The sequence below is a fragment of the Chenopodium quinoa genome, unplaced genomic scaffold, assembly GCF_001683475.1.
Source record: "Chenopodium quinoa cultivar QQ74 unplaced genomic scaffold, ASM168347v1, whole genome shotgun sequence".
Lineage (NCBI taxonomy): Eukaryota > Viridiplantae > Streptophyta > Magnoliopsida > Caryophyllales > Amaranthaceae > Chenopodium > Chenopodium quinoa.
The window spans coordinates 1,592,308-1,614,704 of NW_018744502.1; positions in this window are offsets into that span (position 1 = coordinate 1,592,308).

A 22,397-nucleotide genomic window follows, 5' to 3' on the forward strand; every position below is an offset into this window, starting at 1 on the left:
TTTTTTCTTTTTATTTTTAAATTTAGTAAATTTAAGGAAAAATTGGCAAAAATAATCCCAACTTTCACGTATTCGCTTTAAATAATCCCAACTTTGAATTATTTTAAATAATCCGAACTTTGGGGCGTATTCGCTTTTATTGGTCCCAAGTGACCGATAACTTGTTGAATAGGTAAACTTTTTTTCTGGGGTTTAATAGACACGTGTTAACACGTGAATGGTCAAAAATAAAAATAAATAAATAAATAAATAAATACAAAAAAGAAAATAAAAAAAAAAATTCAAACCAAGCCCCGCCACTTCCCGCGCACCCCACCATCCGACAACCCCACCCTCCCCACAACCAGCCCCGGAAACTGCCCCTCCCCGTTCCCCACCCCCAGAACTACCCCCTCCCCACCCCCACCTCCTGAAAAAGGAAATTGACGTTGTTGGCTGTCGAATTGTTAACTAGGCAGCGAATTGGTGGTTGATTTTGGATGTTTGAAGGTCGAATTGAGGTTGTTGGTGGAATTAATTGATGTTGTTGCAGTGTTACAGGGCTGAATTGGTGGCTTGTTGTTGTTTGTGGGGATGCGTGAATGGCTAGGCAGCAAGGGTTGTCAGCTGTTGTTGGAGGAGTTGCGGGGCTGTAGATTGTTGCTGTTATGGTTAGGGGCAGTAGGTGGTTTTCATGAGAATTGGTGGTTGAGAGTTTGTGGGATGTGAAGGAGGCTGCAATTGATGGTGTTGTGAATGGACGGTGCGGTGGTGCGAGGTGGAGTTGGCTGGGGAAAAGGAGGTGGTGGGGTTTTCGGTGGTGGGCTAGGGGAGGGGGCGGTTTCGAAGTGGTAGGTTGAGGGGCGGCGATTTCAAGGGATGGGAGTGGGGTGGGGTGGTTGTTTCGGGGGTTTTGAGGGGTGTCAAAGGTGGCATGGGTTACTACCTGTCAGTGGTTTGGGTGGTGGCAGGGGCTAGGAGGAGGGTTTGAGTGTTTGAATTTTTTTTTAAATTTAATTTTTATTTTGTTTGGACCAATCACGTGTTAACACGTGTTTGGTAACCTATTATAATAGGTTAGGTGACTGGTTGGGACCAATAAAAGCGAATACGCCTCAAAGTTCGGATTATTTAAAAATAATCCAAAGTTGGGATTATTAAAAGCGAATACGTAAAAGTTGGGATTATTTTTGTCAATTTTTCCTAAATTTAAATTTTAGAATTTATCTACTCAATAAACAAATTCAATTCGGTTTTTATTTTGTGAAACATAATCGGATTAAAACTTATTTATGTTTTTAACTAACAGCTAATTAGTTGGAATTCAAAGCAGGTACTCAGGAGTTTAGGTTGACCCACGACGGGTTAGGGCTATATGAATCGGGTAATGATGGTCATTCTAACTTGACAAACCAAATCAAGTCGGGTCACGTTTACTGGGTCAAAGTTGGGTCTAATTATGGACGGGTATAAATTGAATTTGGGTCAAGACATCTATAGGTCAAGCCATGTCGAGTTCAGGTGAACCCAGATCAAGATCTAACCTAATTTATTTGAGTTTAAATGGTTCATCCATAGAATTTGTATCATGTCATTCAGATTCGGTTCAATCTCAGTTCAGATCTTTTCGGTTTTGGTTAAAATATGAGTCGAGTTATTTTGATTATTAGCTCAATCTCAGTTCAAATCATTTCACTTTTGATTTTTGAGTTGAGTAATTCCAACTTAGGTCAATCTTAATTTGAATCATTTCGATTTCAGTTAGATTACGGGTCGGATCACTTTTGATATTGGAGATTTCAATTCATATCATTTTTTTCGTTTAAGTTTCGTGTTGTGCTCTTCATAATTGGTACAAGATAACTTGGAATGATTACTTATCATCGCTTTATCGTACAATTATCAAGTCACTTTTGACTATTTTCTGGTTAAAAGGGTTGTTTTTTTTTTGATAGCATTATTAGATGGTTTATGTAAATCGATGTCAAAGATGATTTTTTTTTTTTTTTCTTTTTTTTTGGACAGGAAGAAAAAGGATTTCATAAAAAAAAAAAACGGCACTTCCAATTAATCTTAAAAAATTTAAATTTCAATTCAAAAAAAAAAAGATTTGATTAACAATCGCTTTTCACAAAAACTTCATCTGAAGGAATACAATATGTGAGTTAGTACTAACTTGGCTTGAAATCCAATGATGCATAGTCATTTAGGTGAAAATACTCATGTTGTCATCTAGATACTTACGGAGATTATGAAACTCTAGATATTCAATCCTCACTAGACGAACAAACAAAGAAATTAAACAAAATATAATAAGCATTATCTCAAGGATGAGATTTATTTCTATAATGAAACTAAAAAAAGGTTTTTAGGGCTTATTATTGATTAGAACACCAGTGCAAGCCCCTATAGAAATTCACAACTAAGACTAAGGGAGAAGAAAGAAGAAAAACCTTGTAGAAAAAAATCTAGCAATGTAGACTTGAATTTCTCCCAATGGAGAAACCATGGAGGGAAACAAAAAAATAATCAAAGCTTTATCTTTATGTGAATATCATGCTTGAATATTTATCGGATAAAAAGAGAAACTTTGACATCGATTTATGTGAATACTAGAATAGAACCCGTAATTGCATGGCTTTAAAAGTTCAAATATAAATCTCACAAGATTTAAGTTATAGTTTGCTTGATGCACAATAGTGAAAGACATAACTTAATGTGTACCCATTATCTGCAATTCAATGTTTAAAAAAATAGATAGAAACAAAGATATGAATAAGGTTTATGCTCTTTATTGATAAATTTTACCTTTTAGATCAAAATGATTTTATGCCCATTCATATATCTCATGCAATATCTTTCATGTGTAATTTTGTTTTAATCAAGTTAATAAAAATTTACTTTCTTAGTCCCATAATCTTGTCATAGAACGTAAAAATTGAGTTTACAACCGTCCAAATTGTATATTTTTACGAACTTTATCCTTAAATGATAAAAAGTTATACTAACATATATAAAAGTTACGAATATATATCTATTTAGGGAGCATTTGGTTCATGAAATATATGAATAAGGTAGAGGTTTCAAATGGTTTAAACCCATACCATGTGTTTGGTTGATGATTAATATGAAGTATAAATTTTAAACTCATACCTCAATCTTTCAAGGTATGGGGTTTGAAAATCCAAATGGATAGATGACTTTGACATTTTGTCCCATACCAATACTTCAAGTATCAAATAAATGAAGGAAAAACTCATTTCAGAATTAACATATGAGGGTATTTAGGAACTGCTTAGTATTAGACTAAAGACCTCTATTTAAAATATAAATGAAGGGAAAATACACTTAGTATTAAACTAAAGACCTATATTTAGGAACTAAATAGAGGTCTTTAGTCTCCATACTTGCATTCGCCTTATTATATATACTACCTCTGTTAATTATTATGTGCAACAAAGGAATATTTTATGTCTCACAAATAATACCACTTTGTTGCACATAATAATTAACGGAAGTAGTAATTTAGAACTCAAATATGTTTTCTCATCACTTGATAGTAAGTAATTATTGATAATATCTACATTATCATGAGTTGAGGCTAATAAAATTGCTCTTTCTTGAAAGTATTTTGTATCACATAATACAAATTCTGTAAAATAGAAGGATAAGTACTTTGTAGTTTATACAATAATAGCTTCAACTAAATTAGATGTTTTCAATTGCTCTTTCATCAGGTATTACTATAATTCCTTCACCGATTGTCATTTGGCTCCCCTGACTTACCATCTCAAACTAAATATGTTTTAAATATTCTATGGATTTTTTTCCAAGGGTAAAGCAGCAGAAAGTAGTTGGCTACTACAAATATACCCCAATATATAATAAAATAATATCATTTTGTTTTTAAGATTCATGTCTTGTCCATCCAGTTATGAAAAGTTAATTTATTTTATATATATTATCTATTGGTAATAGTAATACTATTATCATAAATACAAATATATTAAAACAAATTTATTGTATCTCAATTTATTATTAATAATATCATATTGTTATCATTTTTGTATGTATTCTCTTGCCATAATCATCTAATCTCTAGCTTGACAAAACATTTTGGCAGTCATCTGTAGCTCACGAAAAAGTACTGAAATTTCATTAGTTATTTAATTTATCATGATCAGTTAATAATTAATTTAAAATAAAGTTTTTTATTTAAGGGTGAGGAAAGAAGCGAATTTTTTTTAGTGTTAAGGTAACAACTATTAGTTTTGGTTTTAAATGCTTGTGTTTTCATATAGTTATAGGCTATTATAATGCTCATGCAATTGCCCGTGTTAAAAGGTTTAGACATACACATATTTTAATAAATCTGAACAAATGTTTTGTCAAAAAGAATTGTAACTTTATTGAAATAAAAAGATGTCAAGCATCTCAAGATCAAATATTATATTTAAGATTATAAAATTAATTTGATTTATAATATTATAAGGAAGTATAATCAGAGATTTCATATGCATTATCATATTAAGTATTGAGTATATTATGGTAACTGGTAAATAATAAGGAGTATATAATATATATTATTTTATCACATATAATCTTTGATTTAGTTGATATATTTAGGGGTGGAAAAAAAGGTAGGAAAATCTTTAACCATATATTATTTTATCACATATAACCTTTGATTTAGTTGATATATTTAACAATAGAACAACACGTGTCAAAGTATAGTTCGAGTGCCCTCTATTTAGTATATATAATAGATAGATAGATAGATTCAGGTAGGATATTCACATAAAGATAGCTTCTATGACAAACAAAATCGATCACGGTTCTACATAGGGTTGCCTTTAATTTGTTGAGAGCATCATTGGATGGGTTTAGAAAAATGACTTACTTTATTGAAAGTAGTATAAAACAAATTTGAAACACACGATTGTAAGCTTTGTATGAACAAAGATGTTTCAAAAGTTGATGCTTTGAACAATGAGCTAGGCTATTAAAGGGAAAAGTCAACATTGAGTCTTCTAATCACGGATTCACGAAGTCATAAGCGTAGAAACTTAAAAATTGCATGTAAATTGAAGAAAGGAGCGTTGAGTCTCATACATGAAGAACACAATTGTGGTACTTCATATGTGGTTATAGACTTGACAATCCTGACTCGGATTCGATTATCTGACCCTAATGACCTGACCCGTGAACCAAAATTGACTAAAAACAACGACTCGAAATTGAACCGAAACCCAAAATCTACCCAACCAGGCCCAAACCCGATCAAAAGTGGAACTGACCAGATCATCACTCGATACCCAAAGTAATCCAACTGTACTCGACTCAATGTTGACCTGATACCCAAAGTGACTTGACTCGAAATCAACCTGATAGAATTTGACCGACTTGAAGTGACCCGACCCAATTTAAAACCGAATTAATTGACTCAAACAAACCTGATACCTGAAGTGACCCAAACTAAAGTTACCTTATACCCAAAATGACATGAACCATATATACTTGAGTAGGTTGATACCCAAAATAACTAAACCGACTTAAGCTCGAACTACTTGACCCAAACAAACCCGAATCTTGTTGGGTTTCGTAGTGTCTGACACTACGCAGAATGAAACCCTCCCAAGACCCGCACACAAATTAATGTAACTAAACATGCAAATTGATTAATAATCACATAATTAATTAACTAAGAGAGAGAAAAGACGATCTTACCCTCGACGCGTGCTTTGCTCCTTTAGAGCTCGTACTTGAAAGCGCTAGCTCCGCAAGCACGTGAGCCTCCGACGGCTTACACCCTCGAGACCCGACCCGAACGGTCCCTACCCCGAAGGTTAGTTGAGGCTAGACCAAGAATTATTCAATTTATTTTAATTTAAAAATAAAATTGAAAGTGCAAGTGAATCAACAAACGCCAAATGTCAAGAGGTGAGCAAGGGGTTAGGTGAGGACCACAAGGGGGGACCATCCACCCCTAGTTCCCCAAGAAACCCTCAACCAAGCTCCCACACGCACGCAAGAGCTGACACATTCATGAGCTAGCTGGCAGCCTGCCTTGATGCCTACGCCAAGGCCTTGATGTCTTTGCCAAAGTCTTGATACTTTTGCCAAGGCCCTTGACTAGCCCAACCATGGATGCTGGAGCTGGCCTTGATGCCTTTTCCAAGGCCTTGACTAGCCCAACCATGGATGCTAGAGCTAGCGTTCATGCGACTAGGCGCACCAACCCAGCAAGCATGCTCGACCAGCAAGCATGCTCGACCAGCGAGCCTAGCACGCAAATGCATGCTTGACTTGTGGCATAGCCATGCGATGCGGTTGGTGCCCTGTGCTAGCCTAGCACCTTGCATGGCTAGGCCAATGCGAGGCTACGACTTAGTTAGAACTTGTCATTTGCTTGATTTCTCGTCTCGTCGAATTCTAAATTCGACTCGACTTACGACGCTCGGTTTCGATATCCGACGTCTTTGTTCGTTATACACTAATGACTCATATAATCTTACAGATTGATTCGTCGCCTTGGATTGGTTACTCGATCGGGGTGTGACCCGAAGGGTTCAGTCAAGATTAAGCTATAATATTAATTATACATTATTATTACTAATCGAAAGCGGCCTCCACCTAGGCATTTCGATCACTTGACCTCACTGAAAAATTAGCTTTCTAATAATTTCGATCCCTCTATCGGAATAATACACTTGTTGGAAGGACACCATCCCTTTCAATCTCCCACTTGTCTTTCCGGACAAGTGTGCAGTTAGTGTATAGCCCATTTCCTATGTCACTTAATGTCTCTTCATGAACTATAAGATAAGATTCATCGTCATCCTTATTACGTCCAGAAGTGTTTCTCGATTTTCGAGTTCGACTATCAATAAGAAGATGATTTCTAAAATCCATCTAAGCACAACCATGCATTTTCACAATCTTGTTCTTCGAGCGGCCTTGTAAACAACAAAGACATGTTCCCTCTTGATAATAGGGGGGGTATTGTTAGTTTCCTTACTAAGAGGACCTAGCCGCCCGAGTGTTGCCATTATAATCCTCATTTACGGCATACATTTGACAACATCAAAACGGACTAGTACTCAAACAAGAGAACTTACAATGCTGATGGTCGAGGAAAAAGGTTCCGATATCTATAATGAGAAATATACTTATGACGATTTTAAATCTCTTAAAGTATTCTCATAGGTCGATCCGGTATAGTTCCAAACCAATACCTATGCAAATGTTTTATGACAATCATGTCCTTGTAGCACAAGAAACGGTGCTATAAATCATACTACACACTAATCTCAAGTGGTCATTAATCGTCCATCATTTAAATGACCTTGATTGGGGATAATTTTCGATTGAAATATTCAATGTTCACTTAACAGGTGTTTCTTTATCCAAGACATGGTCTTGATACCCTGTTTTGAATATTCTTAGAAATCGAATGGACTTCTTATTTAATTCTAAACCATAAATAAATAGTTTGTGGAATTTTATTAGTAAAATTTTTTTCCACTTTGAAACTTCCAAACATTTCATCTTATGATAAATGGTTTTCCCCAAATGTTTTAAGAATAACACTCTTCACAAAACATTTATAGAAATCACACCCATATTTAATATGCTTGATTTCTTTCATGCAATTCTGGTGAATGTTGTCTTTCACTTATTGCATAGGTTTAGCTATTATTACTATGCAAATCTTAGCATCTTCATTATCGAACAATTTCATAATAAGATGATAAAATTTGAGAGTGTTATGGATTATATGTGATTTAGGATTTATTGTCCAAGTGATGGCTCCCACTCATTATCATGATTTGAGATCTTCAACTTGACAACCTACAATCATCAACGTTCGACAACGAATTTTTCATTGAACAACTCTCTTATTATTTCCTTTAAGGCAACAATATATATATTTCAGTGGACTTCATGATGGTGCTTTGCTTGGATTTCATTCCAAACGACTCACAATGGTTTGGGATACCCTAATACTTGTGATCATGGAAAATTACCTTAAATTTGCGCACATTACACATGGATGCACGTCCATGTTACCATTCTCAAGCCACGACGCATTTTAGCTTGTGCTTATAAACGGCTTCCTTGTTAAGGATCTGATCCTTGCTAAGGATGTTCTTGCAACATCAATTCTCAAATTACATTTGTTTCCATGCGTTAAGAACTCATCCCTTTTACTTATCTAAGTACTTTGGACGTTCTCGACCATAATCTAACGATCCATCACTTAGATTTAAATTGATTGGCACTTTATACTTCTCATGCTCTAAGCATGTAAGTTGAGTGACGGCTCCATATCATAGCATACATGATGGTTTCAATTGTAGAATTATTCTCAAATTATTCTATTCATGTGACCTTTCAGCTCATCCAGTTTCACCGAGTCTTGCTAAACTGTTTGCTATGTGATACGATTGAAAGTCTCTCCTAGAGTCTTTCTTGTTTGATTTAGTATTAGCCTAGCTTATACTTAGTTGAAACATTTACTTAGTTTTATACAAATGGGTCGAAGGGCTTTCCAAAACCTTCATGTTTAACACGATAAATTCCTTTACTTGTTTAAACATTTTATTAAGTCTATACAATAGATCTTAATTCCCAATATGTACTAAGTATCGCCTTTTGCTTGGTCCATTGTCAAAAATCCTTTCAAATCTAAGCATTTAGCATTTGATAGTCATTTCACAATAGAGTTTGTAAACTTCTTGTTGGACCTTACAAGATTGACTCTTGCTCCCACTAAACTTCTTATCCATGAGAATTTCTATGATTCTCCATAAGCCAAACCTTTTATTAACTTTATGAGAATACATGTTCCAATTCCTACATGCAATGCTTCACTTAATCCCACAATGGATTTCTAGAGCTTGCTTTCAAATTTATCATTATTTAGATTCTCAAAACCCTTAGACTATATCCATAGTCTCTTCCAAAATCCTATTTTAGGAAGGCGGTTTTGGTATCTATTTTGCCATATTTCATATGCGCAATTTTGCTAGAATAATCACGAAAAGACTTAAGCATTCCGATTGGTGTATATGTTTTTATTAAAATCAATGCCGTGAATTAATCGTATCCTTTTCAACCAATCTAGCTATGTATGCATATACATTTCCACATTTGTTAGTTTTCTCCTTGAAAACTTATTTGCGATCGATGGGTCTTTCACCCTTCCTGCAAATTAATCAAGTTTCGAACACGATTTTAAAAAATGGAGTCTATTTCGGATTTTATGGCCTCTAACCATTATTCGGAATTTGGATTTGTCGTAGCTAATTTACAAGACACTATTCCCTTACCATCCAAGGGTAAAATAGTATGCTTATAAGTCTTAGGTTTATTTCTAACTTAATAGAAATTTATAGAATTCAATCCAAGCCTTTGGCGAATTCTATACCTATAAAGGGTAATTGCATCAAACACTGAGTTTCAAGATGCTTTTAAAGCCCTTGATTATATTGATCTTACTCCAACACTTCTGAAGTTTTTTGAGGACTGAATTCTCATTTAAGGCACTTGTGAAGTCCTTTGAGTATTCTTGATCAATCATTCCCCTGAAGCCTATCTAAAGTCTTCGGAGATTCTCAGTTTAAGTTTGTTGCTAATCTTGATAGTCATCGAGTTCATTTTCCTCCCACTTGTCATTTTAGAAATGTGTTACTTTCCAGAAAGACACCACTTAGAGCAACAAATACTATGTTCTCAATTAGGTTGTGGAAGTAATGCCCGTAGTCTCACTTGAATGATTACAAAGATATATGTATATAGCCTTTGGGTAAAAGTTCGTTGTGAAACAAACAGTTAACTCCCACTCGAGCTACCTTAGCCCTGGTTGAGCCACTTAGCTCCCACTAAGCCAATGAACTCCCACTGAGCTAAAAGCCCTAGACATATACTTGAAAAGACGCTAGAAACTATTTCTATCCATAACTGAATATGGTGTCCTTTCTTGGCTTCGACAATTTTGTTTAGTGTAGACATATACTTACGACGCTCGGTTTCGAGATCAGACGTCTTTGTTCGTAATACTCTAATGACTCATCTAATTTTACGGATTGATTCGTCGCCTCGGATCGGTTACTCGGATGGGGTGTGAGCCGAAGGGTTCAGTCAAGATTAAGCTGTAATATTAATTATACATTAATATTACTGATGGGAAGCGGCCTCCACCTAGACATTCTGATCACTTGACCTCACCGAAGAGTTAGCTTTCTAATAATTCCGAACCTCTATCGGAATAATACACTTGTTGGAAGGACACCAATCCTTTTAAATCTAAAATAACCTAAACCGAACCAGCTTGATTTTTTATATACTCTCTCCATATTTTATCACTTGCTCCAATTTCCTTTTGCGGGCGTATTTTATTACTCGCTCCATTTCCTTTTTTTGGAAACTTTTCACAATATTTTACAACTTTCCTCCCCACTAATGGTCCCCTCATATCTTATTTAAAAATTTTCATCATATTCCCTCTCCACCCCACCTATACTCACTTTTGATTTTTTTTTATTCTTCAACCAATCTCACTCCCATCATAAATTCATATTAGCTGCTATTTTTCCTAAAACTCCGTATCCGGGGAAGTGGAGCAAGTAATATAACACAAAAGGTATATAGTCTATTTGTAATGTTTGACAGTGTAAGTGTATAACCAACTAAGTATTGGCTCATTCAATAGGCTTCTTACCTCAGATCCTAGAGATCTTGGTTTTGAATTCTACCAAGTGAAGGTACTCAGTTGTAGGGATTCCCTTTCATTACTCTCTATCCTAAAGTGCCTAGCTCGCAAATACTAGACCAAAAGAACCGTGAGGGTTGAGGTCTAGTCAGGGTCCTCCTTACCTTTAGAAAAAAAAGAAGAAAACAACTGTGTAAGTGTATAATTTACACATTTTGATTATTCCTTTTCTTTGCTCTTTTCTCCATTGAGTTTTAAAAAATTGGTGAAAATATTATTTGAAATCAACGACCATACTACAACTTAGAGATCCCTACTAGGGAGTTTCTATCACAAGATTAAGAATAGATCGACTTACTAAAGCTTGAAATTTTATTTTTGTTGAAATTATACAAGTAGATGTTTTAACTTATAAATTATGATGAAATTAAAGTTTCAATAAATAATTGTATGCAAAAATAAACTTGAAAAATAAGCTCCAAATTAAAACATTAATTCAAGCGGTTGTAATTAACCTTGTAAGCACAAAAATCGTACTTTGTAACATAGTTTTTACCAATGTTAGTGATTTATACATAAAAGACAATATAGTCTTGTCTATATTTAGCTTATTGGATTGTCGCAATGAACAATTTATTAATATTCAATTGCTCTAATTAATACTTATTAGTCAAATTTCTACATTGATATATGTGTCTAGTCAAAGAATACTACTTAAATTAAAAAAAAAAGATGGATGATAAAGATTAAAAAAAAGATGGATGATAATATTATAATAATAATAACAATAATGATGATGATGATGATGATGATGATGACGACGATGACGATGATGACGACTCTTGGCTAAGCAAACATCACTTGATCTAATCTAGACGTTCTGATATCTTGCCAAGTTGATTCTATACTTCACTAAACTTTTAAGCTACTCAAGGTCCAGTTTGTTCACATTTGATGAATATAGCCATATTCTTTCATATTCTTGTGAGACATTAAAGTAATGGAATTCTCTTTAGCTTTCGGAGTCAATTGTCTATACCAAGCACAATAGCTCCTTTCTTTGTCGATTTCAACAAGTAAGACTTGCTTGCCTTAGAACGATTTTGAATCGATCAACTATCAAGAATCTATCTAATAGAGCCTTGAGTACGTTTTTGTCGATGTGACATTGCTAAAGATGTTTGGAACACAAATCATGTCCATGACTTGAACCTTGTGAGTTTTCATGTTAGGGAAATGTTTGTTTATAATCTAGCATTCTTGACTCATGGCTTAGACAACCATGCCATTCAAATAAAACCCGCAACATTGCTCTTTTACTTTGAATGTGAGTCTTTCCGTGTGTAAACGAATCGCTTGCTAATTATGGATCAAAATAACCATTATTCGTTCCAGCCTTAGCTTAAAAGGTCTTTAAACAGAACAAATGACCTTACAACTGATGTAACACTTCTTGCTTCATTCTAAGCTTGTAAGTCAATAACTTAGCTTAACTTCAATGGTTTGAGGTCACTTTCAAAGTGGAACACTCAAGAAGTATCCGATACTTGTGAAGATAACAAGTTGCTAGGTTAACTACAATAACATGAACTCATGGGTAGAAGAGGAATCTTGTTCCTTTTCTTTGTTCCTTGTTTCCTATATTTCTTATCATACATAATCTCATAACTTTAAGAACCATTTCTTTAAGTGCTTTGACTTTTATACTTTGTTAGGCATAATTAAGCATCTAATGCGCCGTGAAACAAAGTTCCATCTTTTCTTTTAATTCGTACTTGAATTACTACATCAATGAGTCTTACTCATTAGTGTATGAAGCGAAAAGATATGTTGGTTGTCAACTATTGACAAATAGAGTTTTTCAACTCAATATTTCTTGTTCATCAAAATTACCTAGTATTTTGAATACATGATATCCAACCGTCCTTTCGGACTTTAGTTATAAAAGTCATTTATGAGAGTTGTATTTGAGAAATGCTTTTCCTTTCTTTGAGAACCAATCTCAAAGATTTCCTTTACCAATAATTGAAAACAATATAATTTGATTTAGAATTCTACAAATATAAGTGCAATGTATAACCATTTATCAAGATACTAACATAATAAGTTTTGAAATTTAAACCATACATGCAAATTTTCAATCTTATTACGCGTCTTATCCACGCATTAAAATTTGTCCCTCTTAGGTGAGAATAAAATGATTCCAAGATGACAAAAATCAAAAAAGTGATTAAGAATGCTTTGGCTTGTCTTAACACTTAATATTTTAGGGTAAGCAATCCAATTACTAATAGCTCTAAGCAGCTCTTGATTCGATAAAACGTCGCATCTAATGCTTCCTTGACGTTTTATCTCCATTGCCACGACATCTAAGGACTCCTTACTGATATCGTTGAGCTTAACCAAGACCAACTTGTATACCTAGTATACCCTGCGTTCCTAGGGCAGTAGTGATGCCTCGCTTTGGCGTAGCCCATCACTACGTGCATTAGTTCGGTAAGTGTTGTTCTTGGAATGGCAAATTTGGCTCAATTTTATAGGGACTTAGGGTTTCTATGTTGGTTGATTTAAGTGAACTTAATTAATCATCGCAACATTTGAAATCCTAAACATGCATCTAACATATCAATCATATATATAAAAATAATTATATATAGAAAACATAAGTAAAAGATGCATTTGGCAACTAGCATGACCCCTTGAGTCTTCGAGTCTTCAAGGGACTTCGTTGCATCCTCTTGGCTTGTCTTCTTAGAAACACCATCTTCGAGACATCTCCACCAAATATGAAATTACTAGTAATTACGACTAGGACTAATCTAAATTTTAAGGTACAAAATTACGCAACGGTACGCAGACCGTATTTAGATTTACAAAAATACATAACGGATCGCAGTCCGTATTTACTATCCTAATCGGGTCCCACTAGTTGTCATTTTCACAAAACTTTTGATAGAATATACATTCCATTCATTCATTCACTATATGTGAATGGCCCATGCATTTTACAACAAAAAACAAGTAACAATGCATAACACGCGCAAGCTAGTAACTAACTTAGGTGGTTAATCCGATTAACGCGCCTAATTAAAACTAGTCAAAGTTGTTAACTGATTATGTGATTAAACGCAATAAATTCCGCATCCAACTTAACTAATCCAATTAATTAAGCCGGTTAACCCAAATTTTGCTAAATTATTTTGCAAGTGCCCGAGGAACTGAGGCCTAGCCTCGTTAAAATAATTAAATAAAATAATTAAAACGGCCCAAATAACGCAAAATGGTAGCCCACCAAACGGCCGAGTGCCTAGAATCCAAGCCATGGGGATAGGCTTGCTAGGCACCAAGGCCTTGGCATTGTGTGCGTGGGTGCTGGCATGCCCAGCTAGCAGCGTATGCCACGCCTGCTGGCACCAGCAGCCTCGCAGCATGCTACACATGCTTACATGTTGCTGGCGCTGGCACCATGTGGCTGGTCTGCCAGCTTTCGCAACCCATGTAGCCCACTACCGCACCTAGCCGCAGTCCACGCACTCCCATCGCAGCACCAAGCGTGCACCTAGCTTGCACATACCACACGGTTGCGCACCTTCGAGGCATGAGCAACCCACACACATATCTTGGCAGCCACATGTGGGCTGTGTGAGCAGCCCTGCTAGCCAAAGGGAGTGTGTTTGGGCGGTCTTTGCCTCGATTTGCGTGCACTTATCTCGGGATTTAATCCTGATTTATGTGTGATAAAAATTAATTCTAAATTTATTTTAGAACCAATTTTGAGAAAAATGAAAATAAAAAAAGTCCAACTTAAATAAATTCAATTTTAGTGCACAAACCAAAATCAATTCAAGAACCATTCTTTACATTACTTTTGGTTAATCTTGATGCTACAAAATTGAAGGACTATACTCACAATTAATTTAACCAATATATAAATTAATAATGAGATTTGACAAAATTAATGGGGTTGGAAAAATAAACCCATTCATCTAATGAAAAATTTCCAACACTAACTTGTGTAAAAATTGAAAAATTACATCTTTCAATATGAAGATTAATTAAATTTCAATCACAAGTTTTGAACTTTCAAGACTTTAATCAACTCAAAAATGATTAAATCCAAAATTAGTTCAACATGGAATTTAGAAAGTTAAGTTCCAACCAAATAAACAATTAAAGATTGGATCTTTAACACTTTTAGGGACTTCAAAATTACAAATTCACCATAAACATTCACACTTGAAGCAATTAATTTGCAAAAATGTGAAATTACAAGTTTATGTGAAAAATGAACTCACCAAATTAAGCACCAAATATGACTTCATAAACATTCTTAATAAGGGTTATTATTGCAGTAGATTAATGATGTAACCATACACATAATCCAACATTAACATGCCATAATTAATCAAGGTTTAGAGATTTAAAAATTTTCGTCAAAAACGAAAAACCCCTCGAAAAACATGTTTTTGGGTGGATTTTGGCTTCTGGACAGCCCTCAAAAAGGATAAGAAACGATTTAGAACATCGATTCCACGCAAGATTCACTATTTTTGGGTCGAAATCTAGGTTCTTGAGCCAAAATTAGTATAAATACGAGATTAAAACTAATTACAAATGAGCTTCTAATCTAATTAGAAAGAAAACCTAGAAATTTAAATCCATTTTAAATCACCTTAATTAATTATTAGTTACAATAGTTAAATGAGCGCGGCTCCGATATCGCTGTTGGGTTTCGTAATTTTGAAATAAGGTAATTGCCACCGGGAAATGCCAGAGTAGGGGTAAAAATAAAGGAACAACCATATGCGCTGCCTGCTCCTGATAAGCAGATAAGGCCAATTCTTACGGAAGCTCTTTCTTACCAGTCAAGTAGTATAACAGTTGTATCTTATAACCCGGCGCGGCGAGTCACCTTTTGTTTATGGGGTATTTTTACCATTCTTGCTCTAGGTCCCCGACCCTTTTAGAACCAATTCACGAATCAACTAAAAGCCCCTCCGAGAACCGTTACCTAATGCAAAGCGGGTAGTCCGACCCCGTTATCATGGTAGAGGAGGTAAGATAGGGAACAAGAGAACAAGAAAGGGATTAACTAAGAGAGAGAAAAGACGATCTTACCCTCGACGTGTGCTTCCCTCCTTTAGAGATCATACTTGAAAACGCTAACTCCACAAGCGTGTGAGCCTCCAATAGCTCAAACCCTCGAGACCCGACCCGAATGGTCCTTACCCTGACAGTTAGTCGAGGCTAGACCAAGAAATTTAAAGTAAAAGAATTAAGGTATTCTCTTCTTGGAGATCCTTAAAATTCACAACTCAAGTATCCCTTTCCAATCCCAAATGATGGGTATTTATAGGGAAGGGAGCCTTGAATTCCAATCTCCCATCAATGTGGGAGAATTGGTAAAAATGCACTTTATTCAATTTATTTTTATTGAAAAATCAAATTGAAAATGCAAGTGAATCAAAAAACGCCAAGTGTCAAGAGGTGAGCAAGGGGTTAGGTGAGGACCACAAGGGGGGGACCATCCACCCCTTGCTCCCCAAGCAACCCTTAACCAAGCTCCCACACGCACACAAGAGCTAGCACACGCATGAGCTAGTTGGCTGCCTGCCTTGATGCCTACGCTAAGGCCTTGATGTCTTTGCCAAGGCCTTGAAGCTTTCGCCAAGGCCCTTGACTAGCCCAACCATGGATGCTGGAGATGGCCTTGATGCCTTTTCCAAGCCCAGCCATGGATGCTAGAGCTATCGTGCGTGCGACTAGGCGCACCAACCCAGCAAGCATGCTCGGCCAGCGAACCTAGCTAGCACGCAAATGCATGCTTGGCTTACGGCATAGCCATGCGATGCGGTTGGTGCCCTGTGCTAGCCTAACACTCGCATGACTAGGCCAATGCGAGGCTACGGCTTAGCTAGAACTTGTCATTTACTTGATTTCTCATCTCGTCGAATTCTAAATTCGTCTCGACTTACAACGCTCGGTTTCGATATCCGACGTCTTTGTTCGTAATACACTAATGACTCATCTAATCTTATAGATTGATTCATCGCCTTGGATCGGTTACTCGATTGGGGTGTGACCCGAAGGGTTCAGTCAAGATTAAGTTGTAATATTAATTGTACATTAATATTACTAATGGAAAGCGCCTCCACCTAGGCATTACGATCACTTGACCTCACTGAAGAATTGGTTTTCTAATAGTTATGAACCCTCTATCAGAATAATACACTTGTTGGAAGGACACCATTCCTTTCAATCTTCCCCTTGTCTTTTCGAACAAGTGTGCAGTTAGTGTACAACCCATTTCCTATGTCACTTAATGTCTCTTCATGAACTATAAGGTAAAATTCATCGTCATCCTTATTACGTCCAGAAGTGTTTCTTGATTTCCGAGTTCGATTATCAATAAGCAGATGATTTCTAAAATCCATCTGAGCACGACCATGCATTTTCACAGTCTCGCTCTTCGAGAGGCCTTGTAAAAAGCAAAGACATGTTCCCTATTGATAATAGGGGGGTATTGTTAGCTTCCCTTACTAAGAGGACCTAGCCGCCTGAGTGTTTCCATTATAATCCCCATTTACGGCAGACGTTTGACAACATCATAACGGACTAGTACTCAAACAAGAGAACTTACAATGCTGATGGTCGAGGAAAAAGGTTCTGATACCTATAATGATAAATATACTTATGACGATTTTAAATCTCTTAAATTATTCTCATAGGTCGATCCGGTATAGTTCCAAACCAAAACCTGTGCAAATGATTTATGACAATCATGTCCTTGTAGCACAAGAAACGGTGCTATAAATCATACTACACACTAATCTTAAGTGGTCATTAATCGTCCATCATTTAAATGACCTTGCTTGGGGATAATTTTCGATTGAAATATTCAATGTTCACTTAACAGGTGTTTATTTATCCAAGACATGGTCTTGATACCCTGTTTTGAATATTCTTAGAAATCGAATGGACTCATTATTTAATTCTAAACCATAATTAAAATAGTTTGTGGAATTTTATTAGTAAAATTTTATTCCACTTTGAAACTTCCAAACGTTTCATCTTATGATAAATGGTTTTCCCCAAATGCTTTAAGAGTAACACTCTTCACAAAACATCTATAGAAATCACACCCATATTTAATATGCTTGATTTCTTTCATGCAATTCTAGTGAATGTTGCCGTTCACTTATTGCATAGGTTTAGCTATTATTACTATGCAAATCTTAGCATCTTCATTATCGAACAATTTCATAATAAGATGATAAAATTTGAGAGTGTTATGGATTATATGTGATTTAGGATTTATTATAAAGTGATGGCTCCCACTCATTTTCATGATTTGAGATCTTCAACTTAACAACTGATGAGTGGCATTTATGCCACCATTTCACCCTTTTTCAATAGAGAATTCCCCCGATTTGTCACTTGTTTATACCTCTTCTTACTGTTTTTACCTTTATTTTAGTTACTTTCGCTCTTTCTCGTGTTTTTCCTTTTCTTTTATCTTTTCTTTTACTTTTTACCTTCTATTCGTGTGTTTTGATAGCTCCTAGCACTCGTGGGCGGATTTTGGATTGCTAAATGGAGTTGGCGTTGCTAAGGTAGCTTACTCAAGGAAGAGGAGATGCTGCAAAGGAGAGGGAGCGCTACTACAGGTAGCCGCATGCGCGGGTCCCATAGCCGCGGGCGCGGGCAGGTGGATCCTGAGCTACATATCAGTTTCTTGAGATGGATGGGAGGAGGCCTGGAGAGGGCGCGACTCAGAGGGCCTCGGGCGCGGCAATCAAGGCTGCGAGCGCGGCAAGCTGGGTTTTCCCAACTTTGTACCCACAATGGAGAGGTCGCGACAACTTGACTAGAGAGGCCTCTCCCATGCCCGTTTTCCTTGTTTTAACAAGAGACTATAAATAGTATTTGGCTTGAATCTTCATGTATCCACTATTCCATTAACATCAAAAATACTTTGTAGAGAGAGAATATGAACATCTTTTAGAGAGAGAAAATAGTTAATCTTCAAGTTTCAATCTTTGTAATCAAGATATTCAAGTTTTCTTCAAGATTATTGCAACTATTTCATTTTTGGCTAATCCCTCAACATTTGTAATAGTAATCTCTTTTCCTTATTCTCTAGTTTTTAGTTTTATTTTTCTTATTAGTGTTTTCATCCATAAGTTTCCTTGCTTTACTTGTTTCATTGCTTTCTCTTTGATTTAGAATCATGTTAAGTGGTGTTAGGATTGAATACATGTTTAGTTTAGTTGTCATGGCTATTTTCATTTCTCTAGCCTAGATTTCTAGCTAGGGAAGGGGGGTGAAAATAATGTTTGCTTGAGTTTCTATTGATTATTGATTGGGTTTTGCCTTGAGTTGATGATTTGTGCTTAAAAATGCTTGGAGTTATTGTTGTGAACCTTTTACCCCAATATTTTAGTTCTAGATTAGATGCATGAGAATGATCTAGTTTAGGTTTGATTGATTTCATCAAGTTTAATCATAGAAATTCTCAAAAACAAACTAAAATACCCCACCTTTTGTTACTTGTAATAGATTCTAGATTTCACATTGATTGTGCAATACCCCGTTTCCTTGAGGTTCGACCCTAGCTTGCCACTATCTAGTAATAACTTGATAGAGCTAGGTTAGGAGTAAAAATTGTAAATTTGATCTAGGGTAGTAGTAACGACCTATTGTCCCCTGATCAAATTTTTGGCGCCGTTGCCGAGGATACGGCTTGTTTTGCACTCTTATTGTGTTATTATTGGATTTGTTGCTTTTTATTTTGTTCCTTTACTCTCTTGCTAGTCATAGCTAATTGTTTGCTTAGCTATGGTGGATGCAAAGGAGATCTCAAGGACCTTCTACACACTATATTGACCACGAAATCAACCGCACTTTGAGACAAGTCCGAAGACTTTATCAAGAAGAGGGGCGAGGTCTTGGTGCTATTGTTGATAGTGAGAGTGATTCTTGGTCTTCAAGTTCTCAAAGCGAGGAAATGGCGAGGCTAGAAAATGATGTTTTGTTTCGTGAGTTTGGGAATCCCGAGGGATTATGAGCTCACGGGAGGGATTTTGCTACCCGTCACGGAAACCAACTTTACCGTTCATCCTCAATACACTAGAATGGTTCAAGCGGTGCAATTTTCGGGTTCTCCAAGTGAAGATCCTATTGAGCATCTTGATAGATTCCTTGAGCTTTGTGCCATGATTCAAACCAACCAAGTTTCTCAAGAATACATCAGTATGCACTTCTTCCGACAATCTCTTTCGGGTAGAGCAAAGAAGTGGCTCAAACAAGTCAAGCCAAACTCTTGACAAGCGTTAAATTGGTCGCACAATATAACTCTTAATCAAACAATATTTATACGAACACCCTATAACCAGTACAATGGCAAATAAAGGTTCGGTCCACGAAGAACGGGAGTAATTGCAAATCAATCTTAAAACCTAAGCTAGTTCGAAGTCAAATGAAAGATGGTGTTCTAAATAACTACTAATGAGATGAATAAATCAATAAACTAAAACACTAGGGAGAACGGGAATCCGCCTAGCCATTGGTAATTAAGCAATAAGGAATCATAGAGACAAACTGGATATGCAAAGACTATAAGTCTGATCAATATTATGTGATAGGAAAACAACGGGCAATACTAAGCTTGGATTTCTCATGCACTTAACATTATTCGATAAATAATCAAACCACATTCAATAATGAAATACTCAATTCACAATCTCTTGTTCAAACAAAGAATAACATGCAATCAAATTCAAGACTCTAGGTTAGCTACTCCTATTATAATGAGTTAACATGCAATCGCATATAATCAGTTTAATCACAATCCGTTTATCAAAACCAATCCTCAATTACATAGATTACCTACGCCGGGTTTCATCCCAAAACCCTAGTTAGGGAACTACTCACACATATTCATGATCAAAGCAACAATAAATTCTAAAGTCATAATAAATATAAACATGAATTCTAATCAAGGATAATAAAGCTTTGAATAATAAATAGGAGCGAATAATACCAATAAATCGATGCGAATCAATGCAAAAGATTGGAACTTTGATATCCGATGTCAATGAATAATACAAAGAATCCCAATTAATCTTGCCTTGAATGAAATCCGGAAAACTAGAGTATCTCGAATCTGATTAACTATGAAATTGCTAGAATAAAATCTAAGAAAACTATGGAACCTTAACTACGGAAGTACTCTCAATATCTCTCTAAAAATCTATCTCTCTTAACCCTTACAATCGCGCTATATATATGTGTTTTAAATCGGAAAGTAAATCGCAGGCTGCCCTTCGTAAATCAGCACGGTCGTGCTAAAAGTGGCACGGCCGTGCAGGCATGGCAGGGAACCATCGAACTTTTCTTGGACTTCAGCACGGTCGTGCTGCATTTGGCTCAGTTGTGCTGCGAGTTTGGCACGGGCGTGCCAGATATGGCATGGCCGTGCTGTTCTGATCTGGCACGGGCATGCAGGCTGGATTGGCACAGTCGTGCTGGACTGATTGGCACGGGCGTGCCGAAAGTGGCACGGCCGTGCTGGCACATGGAAGATGGCACGGACGTGTTGCACTCTGCACGGGCGTGCATCATAGGCAGTGAAGTTGAGGGCAATCTGGCACGGGCGTGCCAGATGTGGCACGACCGTGCTGCTTGTGCAACTTATGCAGATTCTTGCAACATCCTTAGTTGTCTGAATTATGACCTGAGTAGGCTCGATCACGCACCAACGGCTCGGGACCCGACTAAACTCGGTCAATTATACTTGAAAACACATCAAAAACAATCCGAAACCCGTGAAGCACGTATTAGAAGGGATATAAGCATAACAAGGCAATAAACGACCAAAACGGTCCTAAATACGACTAAAATCCTCCAATTATATGCCCTAAAGTGCGCTTGTCAAAACCCCCCAAGCTACACTTTTGCTAGTCCTCGAGCAAAACTAAGGGATAAACAAACACAAGATCGGATAGACTATTGCCCTTGCATATAAATCAAGTTTTAAGCGTGAAATAACGTCAATGGATCCTACTTAGAAAAATCATGCATGGAATAAAAAACTCACTCAAACAAGCAACGAGACGCACAATCCAAGGTATTGTTGATCAAAATGTGAACAAGGCCTAGACTAAGCGTAGAGAACAAAGGAATCATGCTTCCCTCTAAACCCAACCAAAACAGCCACGTCCTCCCCTTTTGCTTCAAATCACCACCCTGATTGGCTCCTCGTGATTCCTCGAAGGAACTGGAAAAAGTAATATTTTTGAAGAAATAATAAAGGTATCCCGACATCTCAATTATGCATAATCTTTCCATAGGGTTGAAAAGTATCTCCCTCCACCATTTGAGAACCGAACACCACTAAAGTCTAAGGGTCTTAGAAAGGTTGTAATGTATTGGCAACGGGTAAGGTTGGTGAAAACAATTTAAAATGTGGAGTTAAATCCTAAATGAAGCGCAAGAATCACGATTCTCAAAAACCTATGCTTAAGAGATGCAATTCACATTCCACAATAAACATTAATTCACACTTTTACAGATCACCAACTCTCTATGTTATACACACTCGAACGACCTTTTTCAAACTTTAAAACTTTTGTTTGAATGTCCTCGCCTTTTTCACAATTCGGACGGCTTTTTTTTTTCTCTTTTTTTACTACTCTTTTTTCTC